Source organism: Schistocerca nitens, chromosome 6, assembly GCF_023898315.1.
Source record: "Schistocerca nitens isolate TAMUIC-IGC-003100 chromosome 6, iqSchNite1.1, whole genome shotgun sequence".
NCBI classification, from domain to species: Eukaryota; Metazoa; Arthropoda; class Insecta; order Orthoptera; family Acrididae; genus Schistocerca; species Schistocerca nitens.
In genome coordinates this window covers 244,372,263-244,392,239 of record NC_064619.1, presented here as the reverse complement: position 1 = coordinate 244,392,239, position 19,977 = coordinate 244,372,263, and the positions used below count along the sequence as shown (strand labels likewise).

The window sequence follows — 19,977 nt, the reverse complement described above, 5'->3', positions numbered from 1 at the left end:
AAGGAATATGCAGGGGTGGTTCGTTTGAAAAGAACACGCCCAATTTCTTTTCCCATTGTTGGCCAAGTCGTCACTGTGAATGGGAAGCTTAATTCCTATTTTCTTTTCATCTCCCGTATACGAAAAATAAGAAGCATTAGTCACAAAACGTCTATGCGAAGACAAATAGACTAACGAGAACAGTGCCTACGAGTTGCACTGTTCCCAAATACTAGAGGGAAGTTCATCTACTTATCCGCACCGACCTGCTACTGTCAGTACTCAAGAAGGTCTATGGCAATTTTCAGTTTCTTATCACTTTACTTTGTCGTCCGTTTCTGAATCAGTGCATTTAAAACCGACAATATCACAGAGTGAGTCAAAAAGGACTTTCCAGCTTTGGAATGATTTAGAAATTTACTGATGTAACTTACAGAACCGGTAGATGTGTCATTCTGCAGCTACCGACCTTTAGTTTGATTCACGTAGTACATCGGAACTCCTTTCCGCCACCAGGAGCACCAGCGTAGTGCACAGTAAAAATGTGCCACTGGCGCGGAGCGTGCAATAACTGTTCGGCGTAAATTCTCACCGAGTACGCTACAGAACCTCGAAGCAGGCCTACAATTTAGCTGATCTCAAAAATCGAATCTCCGCTGCCGCTGCACAAGTTACTCGATTTGCTACAACGAATGCGGGCGGGGGATTGATTATGGGTGGGGTGTTTGCCGAACCGAATCACAAATGGTAGTTAACATCAAGCCAACATGACAATTGACACTTTTTTGTGGGACTTGAGGTTGTTTGCTACAAAAAGATACATCTACTTTTTCTGTACCTTATCTCAATAAATTTCTGCATCATTCCAAAGTTGTGTAGCCGGCCAGTGTGGGCGAGCGGTTCTAGGCGCTTCAGTCTGGAACCGCGCGACCGCAACGGTCGCAGGTTCGAATCCTGCCTCGGGCATGGATGTCCTTAGGTTAGTTAGGTTTAAGTAGTTCTATGTTCTAGGGGACTGATGACCTCAGAAGTTAAGTCTCATAGTGCTCAGAGCCATTTGAACCAAAGTTGTGTAGTCCTTTTTGACATACCCTGTATAGTTCTCGAAATGCATCCGGAGACCGACACAAAATTTTATTTCTAAATGGCACTTAATTCTTATACCTTCAGAAACCACAGATCTCATATAAAAAGCTTTCCACTACATACCAGGTCCATTACAGCCTGGTTGACTGGACACACATGGAATAAATGGAAGTGGGCTGGCGAGTTGTGAAACCTAGAACTGCACGACGTATAGCGCAACACTGGCTGTGTCGTAACAGGACCGAACCTCGTGAGTATAGAACAAGTAACGCGAACAGCTCGTGAGATAGAGCTATCCGTTAGGGATGGCACACTACAGTTCCTGTGAAAACACCGATAAGCTCTTACTTTACGGCACGGTTTGCTATAATGGAAGGACTGCTCCTCTATTTTGTGCGCGAGGTTTTCCAAATCTGCCTGCGCCATCGCCAATTATTTTCGCTAGAGCAGCACGATCCACAAGGGAACGGACTCCTTCACACCTAACAGCGTACACTGTCTATGCGTCTGAGAGGCGCTGTGGTGCAGTGAACGTCACTCAGGCGTTTACTCAATCACGATGAAATATTTCACTTTCGTCACTTCGGGGGGACACTAACATTGGTTCTGTCCAGTGTTGTGGAATGTCCCTTGTTATTCGAATTTGACACTATCTTTAGGTAGCTTGCAAACAGCACTGAAATGTCCAGAAAGGAGTAATGAGATGCGGCATTGACCACCTTGGCAATATTTAATCCTCCACTACAAAAATACGAGGTGTGGCTAGAAAAAAACCGGACTAGTACTGGTGAAACAATAAAACGAATGCAATAAGGCTGAAAGTCGCGTGGCCTGTCACGTGACTCTCGCTCCGCCTACTGCTCGAGTTTCATCTGCCTCCTGCACTCAGTCTGCCCGTGGCGTCTGTTTTAAGTAGTTGACGTTTTGTCTGTGCGTCGGAAAATGTTGAGTGTACAGAAAGAACAGCGTGTTAACATCAAATTTTGTTTCAAACTAGGAAAATCTGCAGGTGAAATGTTTGCAATGTTACAACAAGTGTACGGCGATGATTGTTTATCGCGAACACAAGTGTTTGAGTGGTTTAAACGATTTAAAGATGGCCGCGAAGACACCAGTGTGACACTCGCACTGGCAGACCATTGTCAGCAAAAACTGATGCAAACATTGAAAAAAAAAACGGTAAACTTGTTCGACAAGATCTCCGTTTTACAATCAGAGCAGTGTCTGAGTTAACAGGAGTTGACAATAAAAGTGTCGAACAAGTTTACCGATTTTTTCAATGTTTGCATCAGTTTTTGCTGACATTGGTCTGCCAGTGCGAGTGTCATCACTGGTGTCTTCGCGGCCATCTTTAAATCGTTTAAACCACTCAAACACTTGTGTTCGCGATAAACAATCATCGCCGTACACTTGTTGTAACATTAGAAACGTTTCACTTGCAGATTTTCCTAGTTTGAAACAAAATTTGATGTTAACACGCTGTTCTTTCTGTACACTCAACATTTTCCGACGCACAGACAAAACGTCAACTACTTAAAACAGACGCCACGGGCAGACTGAGTGCAGGAGGCAGATGAAACTCGAGCAGTAGGCGGAGCGAGAGTCACGTGACAGGCCACGCGACTTTCAGCCTTATTGCATTCGTTTTATTGTTTCACCAGTACTAGTCCGGTTTTTTTCTAGCCACACCTCGTATTTGCGATGAATTCAACCTCAAACTATCCACGCAGCTCTACTAACGTCAATATTCTTTCTCGGAGGACTGGCGAATGACTGATTATTCCGACGACTTTCTCACCACTATTTCCGTAATTTATCCTTTTAAACAGATTGCCGCACTCTCGTTTGTGCTGCATAAAAATACGTAGCTACTTCGAAACTCATTCGTACCAAGAGAGGTTCAATAAAAACAGCTCCTTTCGCCTTAGTAGTGAGCATCTGACCCTTTCCTACTCATTCCTACAGACAGCGTGATTCTAAGCTGTTCAATTCATCTACGTCCGGAACCGTTTAAGGTACAGTATCACAATTCTATTTTCCCCTCACACGAATTGTGCGAAATTCCTCAGTAAATATCGCGTAGTCTCTTATCAACCATATATTAATTACAGAGATATCGCTATTAACTTCGGTTTTTTCAAATGGAGATATACTAATTTCTGCTGCTACTATCGTAGTTCTAAAACACAAGTGAGATAATACAACGACGTTTCACTCTTCAAAATCCGATTCGTCATTCTGAAGAAACTACAGCATTCAGAATTTATGATTAATCTGTTATGAACGGCTTGACGCAGCTCAAGAGAGTCAAGTGGAATAATGGAGAAAAGTTTAATTTAAAACGGATACTGATAACATTTCGCTGCATCTGGTTGGATCGACACACCAACTAGAAGGCAAAGGAGTGGCATATAAGCGTAACAATTCTGCTCTTGTTTCTGCCAGGGCCTTTAAGGAAAGGAGCACCTCAAAAACTGAATGGATTTGTAAAACAAGGATTTGAAATGTTAAATAATAGCTTCGCTTCATGAGTTTAATGTCAGGATGCACGCGCTGAAACACTGGAACAGCAACAAAAAAGGAAATCACAAAACAATGTGGTCATAATTACTTCATTAAAATTCTATTATGTCATCAAGGGTTCGAAATGCCCACTGATTCCTGCAATACAGGTTTTCAGCCGCTGGCACAAAGAGGTCTGGACAGGCTGAAGAGATTCCATCGATATTATTTCACATGCTGCAAGAATGGGATGTTTTAAATCCTCTTGGTTCGCCGGAGCTTGTGCAAAAACTTCATTTTTGAGTTTCTGTCACATCAGGTCAATGTGGGGGCCAACTGATAACGTCTTCACGCTCTGCTCTGCGACCTTGAAGGAAACGCCTGAGCGCTCTCCTAGCCACAAGCGAGTAGTGAGCTAGCCATCGTACTGGCACAACACACATACACGTACTTCACGTGGCACTTTCTCTACGTAGGCTGGGATCACTTCGCTAAGAAATTGTACATGCTTTTATTCGTTGCGGTTTCTTCAATGAATTACGGGGGCCAATCACGTAATCTTCAATAATATCGCACCACACGTTCACACTCCACTGTCTCTGACGTTCAACATGCCTCGTACAGTGCATTATCAGCGGCCCAATAATGCATATTTCTTACATCGGTAAAGCGAGTTCTCTGATGAAAGAAACTATTGTCCAGATGCCGCACCAAAATCGAGCGACAGAATTCCACGCATCTGCTACAATGGCGCTGATTAACATGTTGGAGCGAGTGACGCGTGATACGGATGGAAGCTGTTATGCAAACAACAACGGGTTCACTTATTCCAGTCACTCGCAATTTCTCAGGAGCTAATATGTGGATTATGAGCAACAGCTGCCATAACAACATCTATTTCGGATGAGCTGTTTGAGAATTTTGCGACATAATAACTGCTTCAGTCGATGACGGGCGTCGCGTCGGATAATGTGAAAGCTGCACAATATTTCAAGGAAACAGCTGCTAGCCATCTTCGCGTGCTTGGTGACGTGTCGCTGCAGTGGGTCGCCAATATATGCGCTGGCTAGGCAGAAAAGCGCAGGCGCCAAGGAGTAGAGCTGTGACGTCACAGTAGCCGAATCATAGATCACAGCGACATCCAGGGCCCCCTTCGCCACGTCTTCTCATGCGCGACGCGGCGTTGTGCTGGCGCTAAATTTTAAGGCTGGGGCCACACGAGCGGAGTGTCTCCTCAACAGCAGACGGACTTATATATCGCAGCCGGACAATGAATTGGCTCTCTTTTCCTAATTGCTCATAGTTTACACGCCACTCTGAAAATACGTAAAACATCGCGCGTCTTTCGACAAGTTTACACTGAAAAATGTTGTCGCTGGCCAATTTACGTTTGGTTCATTTTAGGTAATTCTTTACTGTGTATGAATTGTTGCTAACATATGGCAACTGTTTTTAACACTGGGACGGGAGCCATATCTCTTTCCAGTCCCGAGTAACAAAGGGTATGTATTGGCGTTTGGCCGCAACTCTCCACGTCGCGCCACACTCGAATCTATGGACATTCGTTATGCAGAGCCGTGCCTAGTGTTTCTCTTATGCATAGTTTTTACAGCTACATTTTAACAGTGCATTAACAGGTTTTTCATTGCAAAATTAGGAGTGGACACTCACAGATCCAGGGGCAAAGTTACTAAATGTGATCATAAGTATCCGGACACATGGCTGAAAATGATTTACACGTTCGTGGCGCCCTGTATCGGAAACGCTGTAATTCAATAGCCCTGATGACAGCTTCCACTCTCGAAGGCATACATTCAATCAGGTGCTGGAAGGTTTCTTGGGGAATGGCAGTCCATTCTTCACGGAAGGCTGCACTGAGGAGAAGTAATGACATCGGTCAGTAAGGCCTGGCACGAAGTCGGCGTTCCAAAACATCCCAAAGGTGTTCTGTAGGATTCGGGTCAGGACTCCATTACAGGGATGGTATTGTCGTGTTAGCATTCCGCCACAGGCTGTGCATTATGAACAGATGCTCGATCGTGTTGAAAGATGCAATCGCCATCCCCTAATTGTTCTTCAACATTGGAAAGAAAGTAGGTGCTTAATATATCAATGTAGGCCTGTGCTGTGGTAGGCCACGCAAAACAACAAAGGGTTCAAGCCCCCTCCATGGAAAAACACGACCACACCATAACACCAACGCCTCCGAATTTTACTGTTGACGCTACACACGCTGGCAGATGTTCACCGGGCATTCGCCATACCCACACCCTGCCATAGGATTTGTCACTCCACACAACGTCTTTCAACTGTTTAATCGCCCGATTTTGACGCTCCTTATGTCAAGCGAGTCGTCGTTTGGCATTTACCGGCGTGATGTATGGCTTATGAGCAGCCGCTCGACCAAGAAATCCAAGATTTCTCACCTCTCGCCTAAATGTCATAGTACTTGCAGTGGATCCTGATGCAGTTTGGAATTCCTGTGTGATGGTCTGCCTGTTACACATTACGACCCTCTTCAACTGTCGACGGTCTCTGTCGGTCAAGAGACGAGGTCGTCCTGTACGCTTTTGTGCTGTACGTGTCCCTTCACGTTTCCACTTCACTATCACATCGGAAACAGTGGACCTATAGATGTTTAGGAGTGTGGAAATCTCGCGTACAGACGTATGACACAAGTGACACCCAATCACCTGGCCACGTTCAAAGTCCCTGAGTTCCGCGGAGCGCCGCATTCTGCTCTCTCACGATGTCTAATGACTACTGAGGTCGCTGATATGGAGTACCTGGCAGTCGGTGGCAGCACAATGTACCTAATATGAAAAACGTATGTTTTTGGGGGTGTCTGCATACTTTTGATCACATAGTGTATTAGTTTCCCTATTTAGAATGAGATTTTCACTCTGCAGCGGAGTGTGCGCTGATATGAAACTTCCTGGCAGATTAAAACTGTGTGCCCGACCGAGACTCGAACTCGGGACCTTTGCCTTTCGCGGGCAAGTGCTCTACCAACTGAGCTACCGAAGCACGACTCACGCCCGGTACTCACAGCTTTACTTCTGCCAGTACCTCGTCTCCTACCTTCCAAACTTTACAGAAGCTCTCCTGCGAACCTTGCAGAACTAGCACTCCTGAAAGAAAGGATATTGCGGAGACATGGCTTAGCCACAGCCTGGGGGATGTTTCCAGAATGAGATTTTCACTCTGCAGCGGAGTGTGCGCTGATATGAAACTTCCTGGCAGATTAAAACTGTGTGCCCGACCGAGACTCGAACTCGGGACCTTTGCCTTTCGCGGGCAAGTGCTCTACCAACTGAGCTACCGAAGCACGACTCACGCCCGGTACTCACAGCTTTACTTCTGCCAGTACCTCGTCTCCTACCTTCCAAACTTTACAGAAGCTCTCCTGCGAACCTTGCAGAACTAGCACTCCTGAAAGAAAGGATATTGCGGAGACATGGCTTAGCCACAGCCTGGGGGATGTTTCCAGAATGAGATTTTCACTCTGCAGCGGAGTGTGCGCTGATATGAAACTTCCTGGCAGATTAAAACTGTGTGCCCGACCGAGACTCGAACTCGGGACCTTTGCCTTTCGCGGGCAAGTGCTCTACCAACTGAGCTACCGAAGCACGACTCACGCCCGGTACTCACAGCTTTACTTCTGCCAGTACCTCGTCTCCTACCTTCCAAACTTTACAGAAGCTCTCCTGCGAACCTTGCAGAACTAGCACTCCTGAAAGAAAGGATATTGCGGAGACATGGCTTAGCCACAGCCTGGGGGATGTTTCCAGAATGAGATTTTCACTCTGCAGCGGAGTGTGCGCTGATATGAAACTTCCTGGCAGATTAAAACTGTGTGCCCGACCGAGACTCGAACTCGGGACCTTTGCCTTTCGCGGGCAAGTGCTCTACCAACTGAGCTACCGAAGCACGACTCACGCCCGGTACTCACAGCTTTACTTCTGCCAGTACTGCCAGTACTGGCAGAAGTAAAGCTGTGAGTACCGGGCGTGAGTCGTGCTTCGGTAGCTCAGTTGGTAGAGCACTTGCCCGCGAAAGGCAAAGGTCCCGAGTTCGAGTCTCGGTCGGGCACACAGTTTTAATCTGCCAGGAAGTTTCAGTTTCCCTATTATTTTACACGAAACACCAGCCTACTGTTGTTTGCGTTACACGTCACAAAAACATGTAAAATGCATATGAAAGCTAGAGAGAGCATTAAATTACTCACAAAGGTGGCACGTTCTTCTTACTCAATTTCAGGACTTATTTTACAATTACAGTTCATGGAGGGGCGTTACTAGCCTAGCACAGGAAGTGATATGGAGAGGAAATGAAACACATTTTTCAGTATTCCTACATGTCGATTTTCTACTCGAGAGCGAAAAATGTGAGCTGTGAGCTATGTCAGAGCGAAAGAGAAACGAAGCGAGATTAAACGTTGGCACGCAAAATCATACGGAATCTATATGTGTTATAGGCGATCCTTCGATCTTGTTCCTGAGTCTCGAGCGTCTGCAGCACGTGCGCTGCGGCCTTAGGATCGGAGCGCTCACGTCAGCAGCATGACGCCAAACAGCTGCTGCCCGGAAGCACACGACGCTCCTCGTTGCGTCGTCTCAAGCGGCTATCAGCGAAATGTGACTCTGTGACTCACACAACCTGTGAAGGTCCGCCGATAACGATGCAGACATTCCCCAGTAGGAGACGAGTGTAAGACTGAAGCGATATCTTTTCTCAAATGAAAGTATATGTTTTCAGAGACCTTTTGAAGTCTCAAACATCTACGATGTATACAGGGTGTTACAAAAAGGTACGGCCAAACTTTCAGGAAACATTCCTCACACACAAATAAAGAAAAGATGTTATGTGGACACATGTGGAAACGCTTAATTTCCATGTTAGAGCTCATTTTCGTTTCTTCCACTTTCGCTCAATGGAGCACGTTATCATGATTTCATACGGGATACTCTACCTGTGCTGCTAGAACATGTGCCTTTACAAGTACGACACAACATGTGGTTCATGCACGATGGAGCTCCTGCACATTTCAGTCGACGTATTCGTACGCTTCTCAACAACAGATTCGGTGACCGATGGATTGGTAGAGGTGGACCAATTCCATGGCCTCCACGCTCTCCTGACCTCAACCCTCTTGACTTTCATTTATGGGGGCATTTGAAAGCTCTTGTCTACGCAACCCCGGTACCAAATGTAGAGACTCTTCGTTCTCGTATTGTGGACGGCTGTGATACAATACGCCATTCTCCAGGGCTGCATCAGCGCATCAGGGATTCCATGCGACGGAGGGTGGATGCATGTATCCTCGCTAACGGAGGACATTTTGAACATTTCCTGTAACAAAGTGTTTGAAGTCACGCTGGTACGTTCTGTTGCTGTGTGTTTCCATTCCATGATTAATGTGATTTGAAAAGAAGTAATAAAATGAGCTCTAACATGGAAAGTAAGCGTTTCCGGACACATGTCCACATAACATATTTTCTTTCTTTGTGTGTGAGGAATGTTTCCTGAAAGTTTGGCCGCACCTTTTTGTACCACCCTGTATATGCAGCAGACTGAAACGACGAATGAAATTTTGTTCACGAGCAGGATTCGAACCCGGTCTCCTGCTCACTGGCCAGATGCACTAACTACTACGCCACCCTGGCACAGCGAATCTGCACATCTGCACCAACTACCCTAGCACGCCCCCGTTCTCAATCCAAATTCCTATTCACGCCACAACCCACTTGGTATTCCCCCTAAATACAATGCTGTTCCAGTTTTGGTGGAATACCAACTGGGTTCAGGCGAGAATGGAAATTTGAATTGATGAGGGAGGCGTGCTTGGGTAGCCTGTGCAACTGTGCAAAGCTACTGTGCCAGAGTGACGTAGTGGTTAGGACATCTGCCTAGTCAGCAGGAGACCCGTGTTCGAAACCTTTTCATTCGTCGCTTCAGTCTGCATATACAGGGTGGTCCATTGATCGTGACTGGGCCAAATATCTCACGAAATAAGCGTCACAAGAAAAAACTAAGAAGAACGAAACTTAACTAGCTTGAAGGGGAAAACCAGATGGCGCTATGGTTGGCCCGCCAGATGGCTCTGCCATAGGTCAAACGGATATAATCTGCGTTTTTTTAAAATAGGAACCCCCATTTTTTATTGCATATTCGTGTAGTACGTAAAGAAATATGAATGTTTTAGTTGGACCACTTTGTTCGGTTTGTGATAGATGGCGCTGTAATAGTCACAAACATATGGCTCGCAATTTTAGACGAACAGTTGGTAACAGGCAGGTTTTTAAAATTAAAATACAGAACGTAGGTACGTTTGAATATTTTATTTCGGTTGTTCCAATGTGATACTTGTACCTTTGTGAACTCATCATTTCTGAGAACGCATGCTGTTACAGCGTGATTACCTGTAAATATCACATTAATGCAATAAATGCTCAAAATTATGTCCGTCAACCTCAATGCATTTGGCAATACGTGTAACGACATTCCTCTCAACGGTGAGTACTTCGCCTTCCGTAATGTTCGCACATGCATTGACAATGCGCTGACGCAAGTTGTCAGGCGTTGTCGGCGGATCACGATGGCAAATATCCTTCAACTTTCCCCACAGAAAGATATCCGGGGACGTCAGATCCGGTAACGTGCGGGCCATGGTATGGTGCTTCGACGACCAATCCACCTGTCATGAAATATGTTATTCAATACTGCTTCAACCGCACGCGAGCTATTTGCCGGGCATCCATCATGTTGGAAGTACATCGCCATTACGTCATGCAGTGACACATCTTGTAGTAACATCGGTAGAACATTACGTAGGAAATCAGTATACATAGCACCATTTAGATTGCCATCGCTAAAATGGGGGCCAATGATCCTTAAAAAAAATGGTTCAAATGGCTCTAAGCACTATGGGACTTAACATCTGAGGTCATCAGTCCCCTAGAACTTAAGAACTAATTAAACCTAACTAACCTAAGGACATCACACACATCCATGCCCGAGGCAGGATTCGAACCTGCGACCGTAGCAGTCGCGCGGTTCCGGACTACAGCGCCTAGAACTGCATGGCCACCGCGGCCGGCAATTATCCTTCCTCCCATAATGCCGCACCATACATTATCCCGCCAAGGTCGCTGATGTTCCACTTGTCGCAGCCATCGTGGATTTTTCCGTTGCCCAATAGTGCATATTATGACGGTTTACGTTACCGCTGTTGGTGAATGACGCTTCGTCGCTAAATAGAACGAGTGCAAAAAATCTGTCATCGTCCCGTAATTTCTCTTGTGCCCAGTGGCAGAACTGTACACGACGTTAAAGTCGTCGCCATGCAATTCCTAGTGCATAGAAATATGGTACGGGTGCAACCGATGTTGATGTAGTATTCTCAACACCGACTTTTTTGAGATTCCCGACTCTCGCGCAATTTGTCTGCTACTGATGTGAGGATTAGCCGCGACAGCAGCTAAAACACCTACTTGCGCATCATCATTTGTTGCAGGTCGTGGTAGACTTTTCACATGTGGCTGAACATTTCCTGTTTCCTTAAATAACGTAACTATCCGGCGAACGGTCCGGACACTTGGATGATGTCGTCCAGGATACCGAGCAGCATACATAGCACACGCCCGTTGGGCATTTTGATCACAATAGCCATACATCAACACGATATCGATCTTTTCCGCAATTGGTAAACGGTCCATTTTAACACGGGTAATGTATCAGGAAGTAAATACCGTCCGCACTGGCGGAATGTTAAGTGATACCACGTACTTATACGTTTGTGATTATTACAGCGCCATCTATCACAAAGCGATAAAAGTGGTCCAACTAAAACATTCATATTTCTTTACGTACTACACGAATATGTAATAAAAATTGGGAGTTCCTATTTATAAAACGCAGCTGATATCCGTTTCACCTATAGCAGCGCCATCTAGCAGGCCAACCAAAGCGCCATCGGGTCCCCCCCCCCCAAGCTAGACGACTTTCGTTCTTTGTAGTTTTTTCGTTTGATGCTTATTTCGTGAGGTATTTGGCCCGGTCACTATCAATGGACCACTCTGTATACATGACATATTTTCGTTTGACCATCGATCGAAAATGTCGAGCGCTTACATCAGCACTCACTGCTATCTGTGATCTTTGCCGAAGACAACTGATAGCCGGAAATGCTCACACGACGCGTCGCTTCGACCGACTATAAGTGGAATACCACACTATGACTCATCCTGCCTGTAAAGGTCTAGCAGTAGCGAGGCAAAAGATCATACGGATGAAAACGACTACTAAAAATCTGCCAATTTTTTTGTTTCATAATCGGAGAGTGTGTTGTTCCAACGTATCGGTCAGACTACATGATTCATCCCGGCCGTAACAACAATCCACACAGTCCTAACATTCGATCTCTGCTTTCACTAACCATATTTGTGTGTGGCGTCATTTCGTACTACTTTTTCGACACCTAGAAAATAAAATTCAGGGACCCGAGCAGTTCCGTGAAATAATCCGTACGTGACGCCGTTTGACATGATCAGCGCAAAAAGAAGAGAAACTCGAGTGCGCGGCATCGCAGTAAAGTAGAGCCACGTTTATTACGTGAATACTACAAGTAACTTTCTTTTCCAAGAGTGTAGTGTCTCGTGTTTGCAACAATGCTAATGGCATAGCAAGGTCGACACCCTAGATCACTGACAGTTTTCTACGTGGATCGATGAACTTTGACAATTTCCCTCGGAGATAAATTTCAGGAAACATGAGCTAGCTGCATATTCAGCTCATTAACATATCCCCAGAACGTAGATCGTATGTACAGTGTTTCCTACTTTTTGCTTTGACCTCTTCATGCAATCGTAAGGCATGTCGCCCAAGACCTGATGTCGCAATTAGCTTATGTGAATAGTGGTCGATTCACTGCAGTTGCATTTAATACTTTGACTGGCACATACGTGCACAGTTTGTCTACAGACGAAATCTCGCCTATACCAGTCGCATGCGTGATAAAAGAAAACTACATAATGGAAGACTTACTGGAACAGCATAAAATGGAACATTTTAAACAATGAATTGCGTTAAGTCGTGAGTATTCATAACATAAAGTGCCAAAATATTATGACTTCCTGCATAACAGCGGGCTGGTCCGCCTCTGGAACTCAATACCGATGCGATTCAGTGGGGCACTGATTCTACAAGTCCATGGCTAAGTTTCCGGTGGTATGTGACAACAGATGTCATTGCACAGGTCGCGCAATATCTGTGAGCTGCGTGTCGGTGGTTTGTGGGCATGGAGTTGGTGCACCATAGCGTCCCAGACGTGATCCCTCATGTTCAGATTAAGCGAATTTGGTGGCCTGAACCTCAAGATGAGTTCACTATCTTGCTCCTAAAAATAACTATAGCGTGGTTCTAGCGTTGTAACATGACACACTACCCTGTTAGAAGATACCACTGCGCCATCTGGGAAGACATCAAGCGTGAAAGGATGCAGGCACTTCGCAGTAATGTTCGCTTAGCCCACAGTTTTCATGAGGCCTTCCAGCACCAGGCTTCGCCATTTCCGAGATATTCTTCCAAAACGCCGGGCCAAAAGTACAGGGGATGGATAAAAATATGGAAATGCCAAAAACATTACACATTATAATGCTTAACACGGTGTAAGAAAACCCATTGACATTGAAAACAGATTCCAGTAGTGGATAAATACAGGTCCTGTAGGGTGTTTAAGAGAATCTTCCTGCAAAATAGTGGCAAGTCCAGATAACGAGGATAGAGATGGATACCGATCATGCATCCTTCTCTCCAAAGTAGACCGTAAATGCTCAATAATATAGTGATCTGGCGACGGTGGTGGCCTGGGAAATTGCAACAATTCAGCATAGTGCCCAAAAAACCCGTCCTAGACGATACAAGCTGTGTCAGTAGGGGACCTGTTGTCTTGGAACGCAGCATCACCATTGGGAAACATGCATTGTACCTAGTGATGCACCGGATAAGCCAAAATGCTCACATAGTTCTTGCAGCCCAAATCATCACCGAACTCTCACCTCGTTTCGCTCTCGGGACCTAAACTCGGCCAGGAGTTGGAAACAGTGTGAAACAAGACTCATTTTCCCAAATGACTTTCTTCCACTGCTCCATACTTCACGTTTATGGCTCTGGCACCACATTTTCCTGTTATAGGAATTTGTATCACTGATGAGCAGTTCTGAACATGGTTCGCGAGTGCGACATCCAGTTCTGATGTGACTTTTGCAGCCGTCGTCCCTTTATTTTTCGCCACAATCCTCTTTAATGACCGTCAATCACGATCACTCCACATACACGTTTTCGTCCGCACTGTAACATCGTGGATGATGTTTTTCTGCTTTCCTCGTATCCATAATAAAATTACAAGTGCAAAAGTAACTCTGTCTGCTACGTTTCCACGACTAAACCGCTGAACCGATTTTGATGAAATCTGGTATGCAGACAGCATGATTGCTGAGGAAGAACACAGGCTACTTTAGAAAGCATGAGGTAAAAGAAATTTACTAATTTGAAGGATATAACGCGTAATAAGTAGATCTACTTTCTCTCTCAAAAAGCTATTTACTGTGTGACTTTTTAACGTTACCATATTTGTGAAAATGTTCCACACAGTACCATTCAACATAATGAATACAATGCTTAAATGATCTTCAACGCGTTTAATTCATATCTCGATACTCATGTTAGTCACAACTGCGTCGCACTTGAACCACCAAGTGTCACGTGTATCTTACAGCTTCTGAGACACCTGACTACTTGCAGCAAAGGCGTCATATAAACGCTGTATGATAAACACAGAGACGTCGTGCCTTTGTGTGTAGAACGTGCGAGACTTTTAGCGAGGCTGCATTTGATTATCATATACGATCGCAGCCGCGGGTAACACGGGAGGGCAGCTGACGTTATTGCATGTATAAATATTATAAAATTTGCGCTGCATCGAACTAATTTTCTTTCTTCGTCCGTTTGTTTCAGAAACTTCAGGTCTGATTTTAGTGTTGTCACCATTACTCATCATAACAAAAGTACTGATGTGCATGAACACCTCATGGTCAGCCGGCCAGTGTGGCCGAGCGGTTCTAGGCGCTTCAGTCTGGAACCGCACGACCGATACGGTCGCAGGTTCGAATCCTGCCTCGGGCATGGATGTGTGTGATGTCCTTAGGTTAGCTAGGTTTAAGTAGATCTAAGTTCTAGGGCACTGATGACCTCAGCTGTTAAGTCCCATAGTGCTCAGAGCCATTTGAACCATTTTTGAACCTCATGGTCTTGTGGTCCACTCGACACGTTACAGCCAACATTTGTGCCCGACACAGAACCTCCGTGGCATTATGTGCATTTGTATTTCAGTATAGCAAGTTACAAGGGAGAAAAATCCCTCGCCCATTCCATAGCTTTTTTAAGCCAAAAAGTGTTTCAGTGCCCAATTTACAGGAATTAACCATCGACGCAGACAGGAGTAGAGTTTGGAAAAATGTTAATTAAAAAGTTCCTCCCGTAAGACGTCAAATCGACTTGGTTGGAAGTAATCTATGGGAAGGTATTACGTGAAGATACACACAGCTGTCTGCATGCACTGCGCGGCTATACTATGCTTACCTAGGTGGGCAACTGACGTTATTGCATGTACAATAGCTTACTTACCCACCATAACTGATATGCAAGCGCAGCGGCAGGTAACAGTTAGTACTGTGAAAATCTTAAGACACGGTTCCTCTTGAAACATTGGTCACTCTGGCTACCTTTATTACGGAAGCACCGACCATATGAGCACCAACAACTGCCTATGATCGAATTCACTTAGCTCCGACACAATGCACTCACAACTACAAAAAACACTGTTCTGACCACGACTGACACTTGCCACGTTATGAGGTGCAGTTTGTGGTCAAATACTTGAGCGCAATCCGCAGGCTCGGCGTTTACATTCAAGCACGCATATCTCGCTGTGTTTTTATGTTTTTGTCCAAGCTCTGTACCTGCCCTTTGTAATAGTCGCTTATGCCAACGGATTGTCACCCGTATAGCCGCTAGAACGATTCGTCACTCATCTGTGATACGCCTACGTACTTTCTTTACCATGTTAGATGCACGCAGTGCCACCAGGCGCAATTCGGCCTCGCGGTGGGCAGCAATCATTATTTTGGCCCATAATTTTAGTTGTCAGTAAATGGTGATGAAAGCACGCCTGATGCGGGGTCATGGGGTCAGAAGAAAATGGTGCGTAGAAAGTAGTTATTGGAGTATCAACCACTGGAAGAAAACTCAATCTGTACATTAGCGTACCACCGGCACATTCCGAGTTTTGTAGTTACTTGATTAACTATTTTGCAATACTAAAATTATAAAGTGAAGCCTGGTGACGGTACGCAGGTCTCTTAAACAGCACCAAAGAAACATCCGAGCTAAACGGCCCCATACAAAAAACGAACCACCATCAATGCTTCCACTTCATGGGAACTGTGGAGACGTTTGGGGTTTAATCTAGCTCACTGGCACACATCACACACCAGGGACTGCATTCCGCCATCTCCGCCGCCCATTACTGGGCAAATCTCGGTAGCTATTTTTTTTTCTTCACTACCTGGATTAGAACCAGACGCTTCAGGTTGAGCGCTAGCTTACTAACGGGAGTTACTGGTCTCGGCTACAGAAGCGAGTTTAATACGGTATGATCCTCTATACTGCACGCAGAAACAGAATAGTTAGTTGCCTGCAGGATGTGTGGCCACCTCTTTAGGTGAACGCAAATAAAACGACACCGTTAGCCGTCGCCAGTCACCAAGTCACTTGCCGTACCCTGTGGCCACCGTAGCCTACGGCGACGTCGATTGGCTCAGGGCAATGTTCATTACGCATTTTTTAGGGTTACACGAGATGAACAGCAGGCATGATGCTATGACCAGCTGCGGGATATCGTTGACGATACAAACTGGCGATAGTAATCACTACCTCAGGAAATTTCTAAGAATGTGAAAGTTCTCATTAAGCGCTGGGTAACGAATGCGTATCTCGCCTTACTTGCCACATCAGCCAAATATATCTCACTACACGCACACAGAGTTGGTCTACCGTATGTGTCCTAATAACTCGTTACCAGTGAGCTTTCGCTAGCAAGACGACAGAATCAAAGCAGACGAGACTGATCCCATTTCATGATGTTTTGCATCATTGATAAAATAGTCTTCCACAATATTTAATCATAATGATACAGAGCTTTCAGTTTGTTTATACCAGCTTATGTGGGCAAGTCAACCGCCACTGCATTTTCGTAGAAACTAAAATGGAGGTATCTTTGGATTGGACTCAGACTAATGTGGTTCTAAGTTAAGTACATCCAATTTAATAGTTAATATAGAAAGTTAAAAAGTGTAGTGCAGAACTGTTCCCAATGGCACCGATACACCACAGGAACAGGCCCCATACTAAAAATGGCTCTGAGCACTATGGGACTTAACATCTGAGGTCATCAGTGCCCTAGAACTTAGAACTACTTAAACCTAACTAACCTAAGAACATCACACACATCCATGCCCGAGGCAGGATTCGAACCTGCGACCGTAGCGGTCGCGCGGTTCCAGACTGAAGGCGCCAGACTAGAGGCGTTTCTTTTAAAGGACATACTACGTCAAGTAAGGCAAAAGGTAGAATTCGTTCCTAGAATTGAAAAAAGAACTGACAGAAGTTAATATACCGTCAGAGAACAACGTATACCTAATTGAAGTGAAAAGTCTGTCTCAAGGAGAGATCTCTCTAAATGTTTCAGAACAATCTACGCCCTCACCTCGAGGACACAATATAACAAGATCTGACAAAAGAAAACTCTGACACAACTCTCACGAAAATAACAAGTGACTTAACAGGAGAGTACAATACTGTAGGATCTATAACTGTTTAGGAGGTTGCCTTTGTCACCCCACTGCTGCAGAAGTGGCTCCGTAGCAAAAGACTCATTTGAATACCCTTATTGACTCAAGGACATTGTCAGTTATGATGGCAGTGAATAGGGACAGATTACAATTAGTTCGAGGAACAAGAGTCAGCTGTTCATTGCACAGGTTGACGCGAGAAGTCATCCGCGTAGAAACTAAATAAGATTGTCTACTCCATGTATTACAAACAATTCCGTTTACAATCAGCACTACATAGCTCACAAAACGCAACAGCTTTAAGGTGAAACGATCCTGTTATTAGAAAAACAAGATGTCTGTATTCATTATGCTTACTGACTTATAACTCAAATTTTGACAAGTCTGAAAGAAAAACACAAGAAAACTGCGATTAGAAATTCGGTGCAAGGCAGGACTTTCATTATTATCATTTGAGTCTCAGTATCAATTTTGGCTCAAGCAACTGTTCGCTGGATAGTTGCACCCACGTTACTTGAGGTTTTAACATAAAAAATACGTAAGCAGCAGGTTTATATCACGGTATTTGGTACTTAACTGCAGTCAGGAACAGGTGACAAAAACTGAAATTGTCGGGCAGCAGCCGTCTGCTGCAAGCCTGCTTAACTTTGAAGCCTACACATTACAACATCCTGGTGCCCGATTGCATAATGGAAAATCTTTCCATGACACATGATGAGCATTAAAAATTCCAAAAAGTGAGACATTTTCAAAAATGCCGTTAGGAATACCTCACACATCAAAGACAGACCAAACCATGAAAAACTTTTACCTTCTACAAATTTATGCTCAGAGATTCCAACTTGCACAATTCATCGCTGAAAAGTTTTCGATTTGAGTGGTTAATTTTAAATATAAAGTTCTAACACGATAAAATCTTTACGGATAGTGATACCAGTCTACTTAAGAAATGCTGAAACGTTGAAATCAAACTTGTGAGGATGCCTCATTTATACTCCAGTCACTTCGCGTTTGGATACATATTTTCAACAGCACGGAAAACTAATCGAAAAAAGAAGTGCGCTATCGGAACCTTCCTGATGTCAATGTTTCACAAAACCAACTGTCCACTCGTAAGTGGGAAAGCGAACGCGATGCATTAAAGAAGCGAAATGCCAAGAGTTGACTTACGAGACGGAAGACGAGCGGCCGAGTCCAGTTCATTGTTGGGCCTCAGCTAAGAGTAAATTATAGGCTCCAAGGGTGTGGAAAACTGCTAGCAACTTATTAGCAATGTGTTCTACATCTATAAACATATTCCGCAAGCCACCTTCTGGTGCGTGGTGGAGGGTACCCTGTACATTTCCTTTTCTGCTCCACTCGCAAATAGAGCGAAGGAAAAATGTCTGTGTGCCTCCGTACGAGTCCAAATCTGTCGTATCTTGTCTTCGTGGTCCTTACACGAAACTGATGATGGCGGCTGCAGAATCGTTATCCAGTCAGCTTCAAAGTCCGGTTCTCGAAATTTTCTTCCATAACAGTAGTGCTCAAGTGCGAAGCGTCTAAAATTTTATCAGAGGAGAAAATAAACTGAGACTTCCTACATCAAAATATTACCGTTTTATTCAATTCATACTGACACGTAACTACTTGCAATGAAATAATGAAAGAGGTAAGACTTTTCTTACACGAGAAGCTAACAGCAAAATTTAGATTCAAGTATTTAGAAGCCAGACTCAAAACGCAGCCTCTCTATTGGTTCGCATTTTCCTAATATTAACAAGAAATCGAAACTGAGAAAGATGAAACAGCGGATGGAGATACGCGAGGTAGTTAAGTCGATTCAGACTCAAACGGGATTAGCAGTAAGAACCGTCGTTAACAAATACTACAAGGGAGTGCCGAAAACGTAATTCAGTGGGAACAGTAACGAAAAACACCAAAATCGTCCAATCTCAACCAGAAACTGAAGTAGAAGCAAACAAAGAGTGGCAGCCAATTCAACAAAAATCAATTTAATATGCCCACATTCGGTAAAATAAAGCTTTCGCCCGAAGAAAAATTACTTCTTTAGTAGACGACATCCGAATACATAAATTACGCGTATACAGGAATTGGCAACTGACGATTTTGCGAGTCTGAAGACTCTGTAAATCATCCTATGTAGGTAGTAACTGACGGCCAATATTCGTAGCAACTAACAATGAATATATTGCGACAGTATTCATTTCAACTAACAATGAAGATAACGCGAAATAATTATTTTTTTCTATACTAATGGATTACTTTTAGATAGGAGTGAGCATATTGCACGCAGTAATAAAGACACGAAGGAACATTTTTTTGTCGAAGTGTGTCCCTGGCGACACCTACCAGACACAAAAGAGTCATTTCGTGCCGTACAGTGATCAGTAAAAGATTTAGCACATGTTGCTTCGCGTAATGGGAATATGCCGCTATGTAATTTACTTGTTGCATAATACGTAAATCATACTGGAATGTGGAGAGGAAAGTATGAAAG

The 19,977-nt window shown here is 44.4% G+C and overlaps 1 protein-coding gene across 4 annotated transcripts in view; it reads right to left on the bottom strand.

The window, feature by feature from the left end:
* Positions 1-19,977, bottom strand: part of LOC126262212 (aryl hydrocarbon receptor nuclear translocator homolog) — a 566,087-nt gene that overhangs the window by 471,934 nt on the left and 74,176 nt on the right. The window lies entirely within an intron of this gene.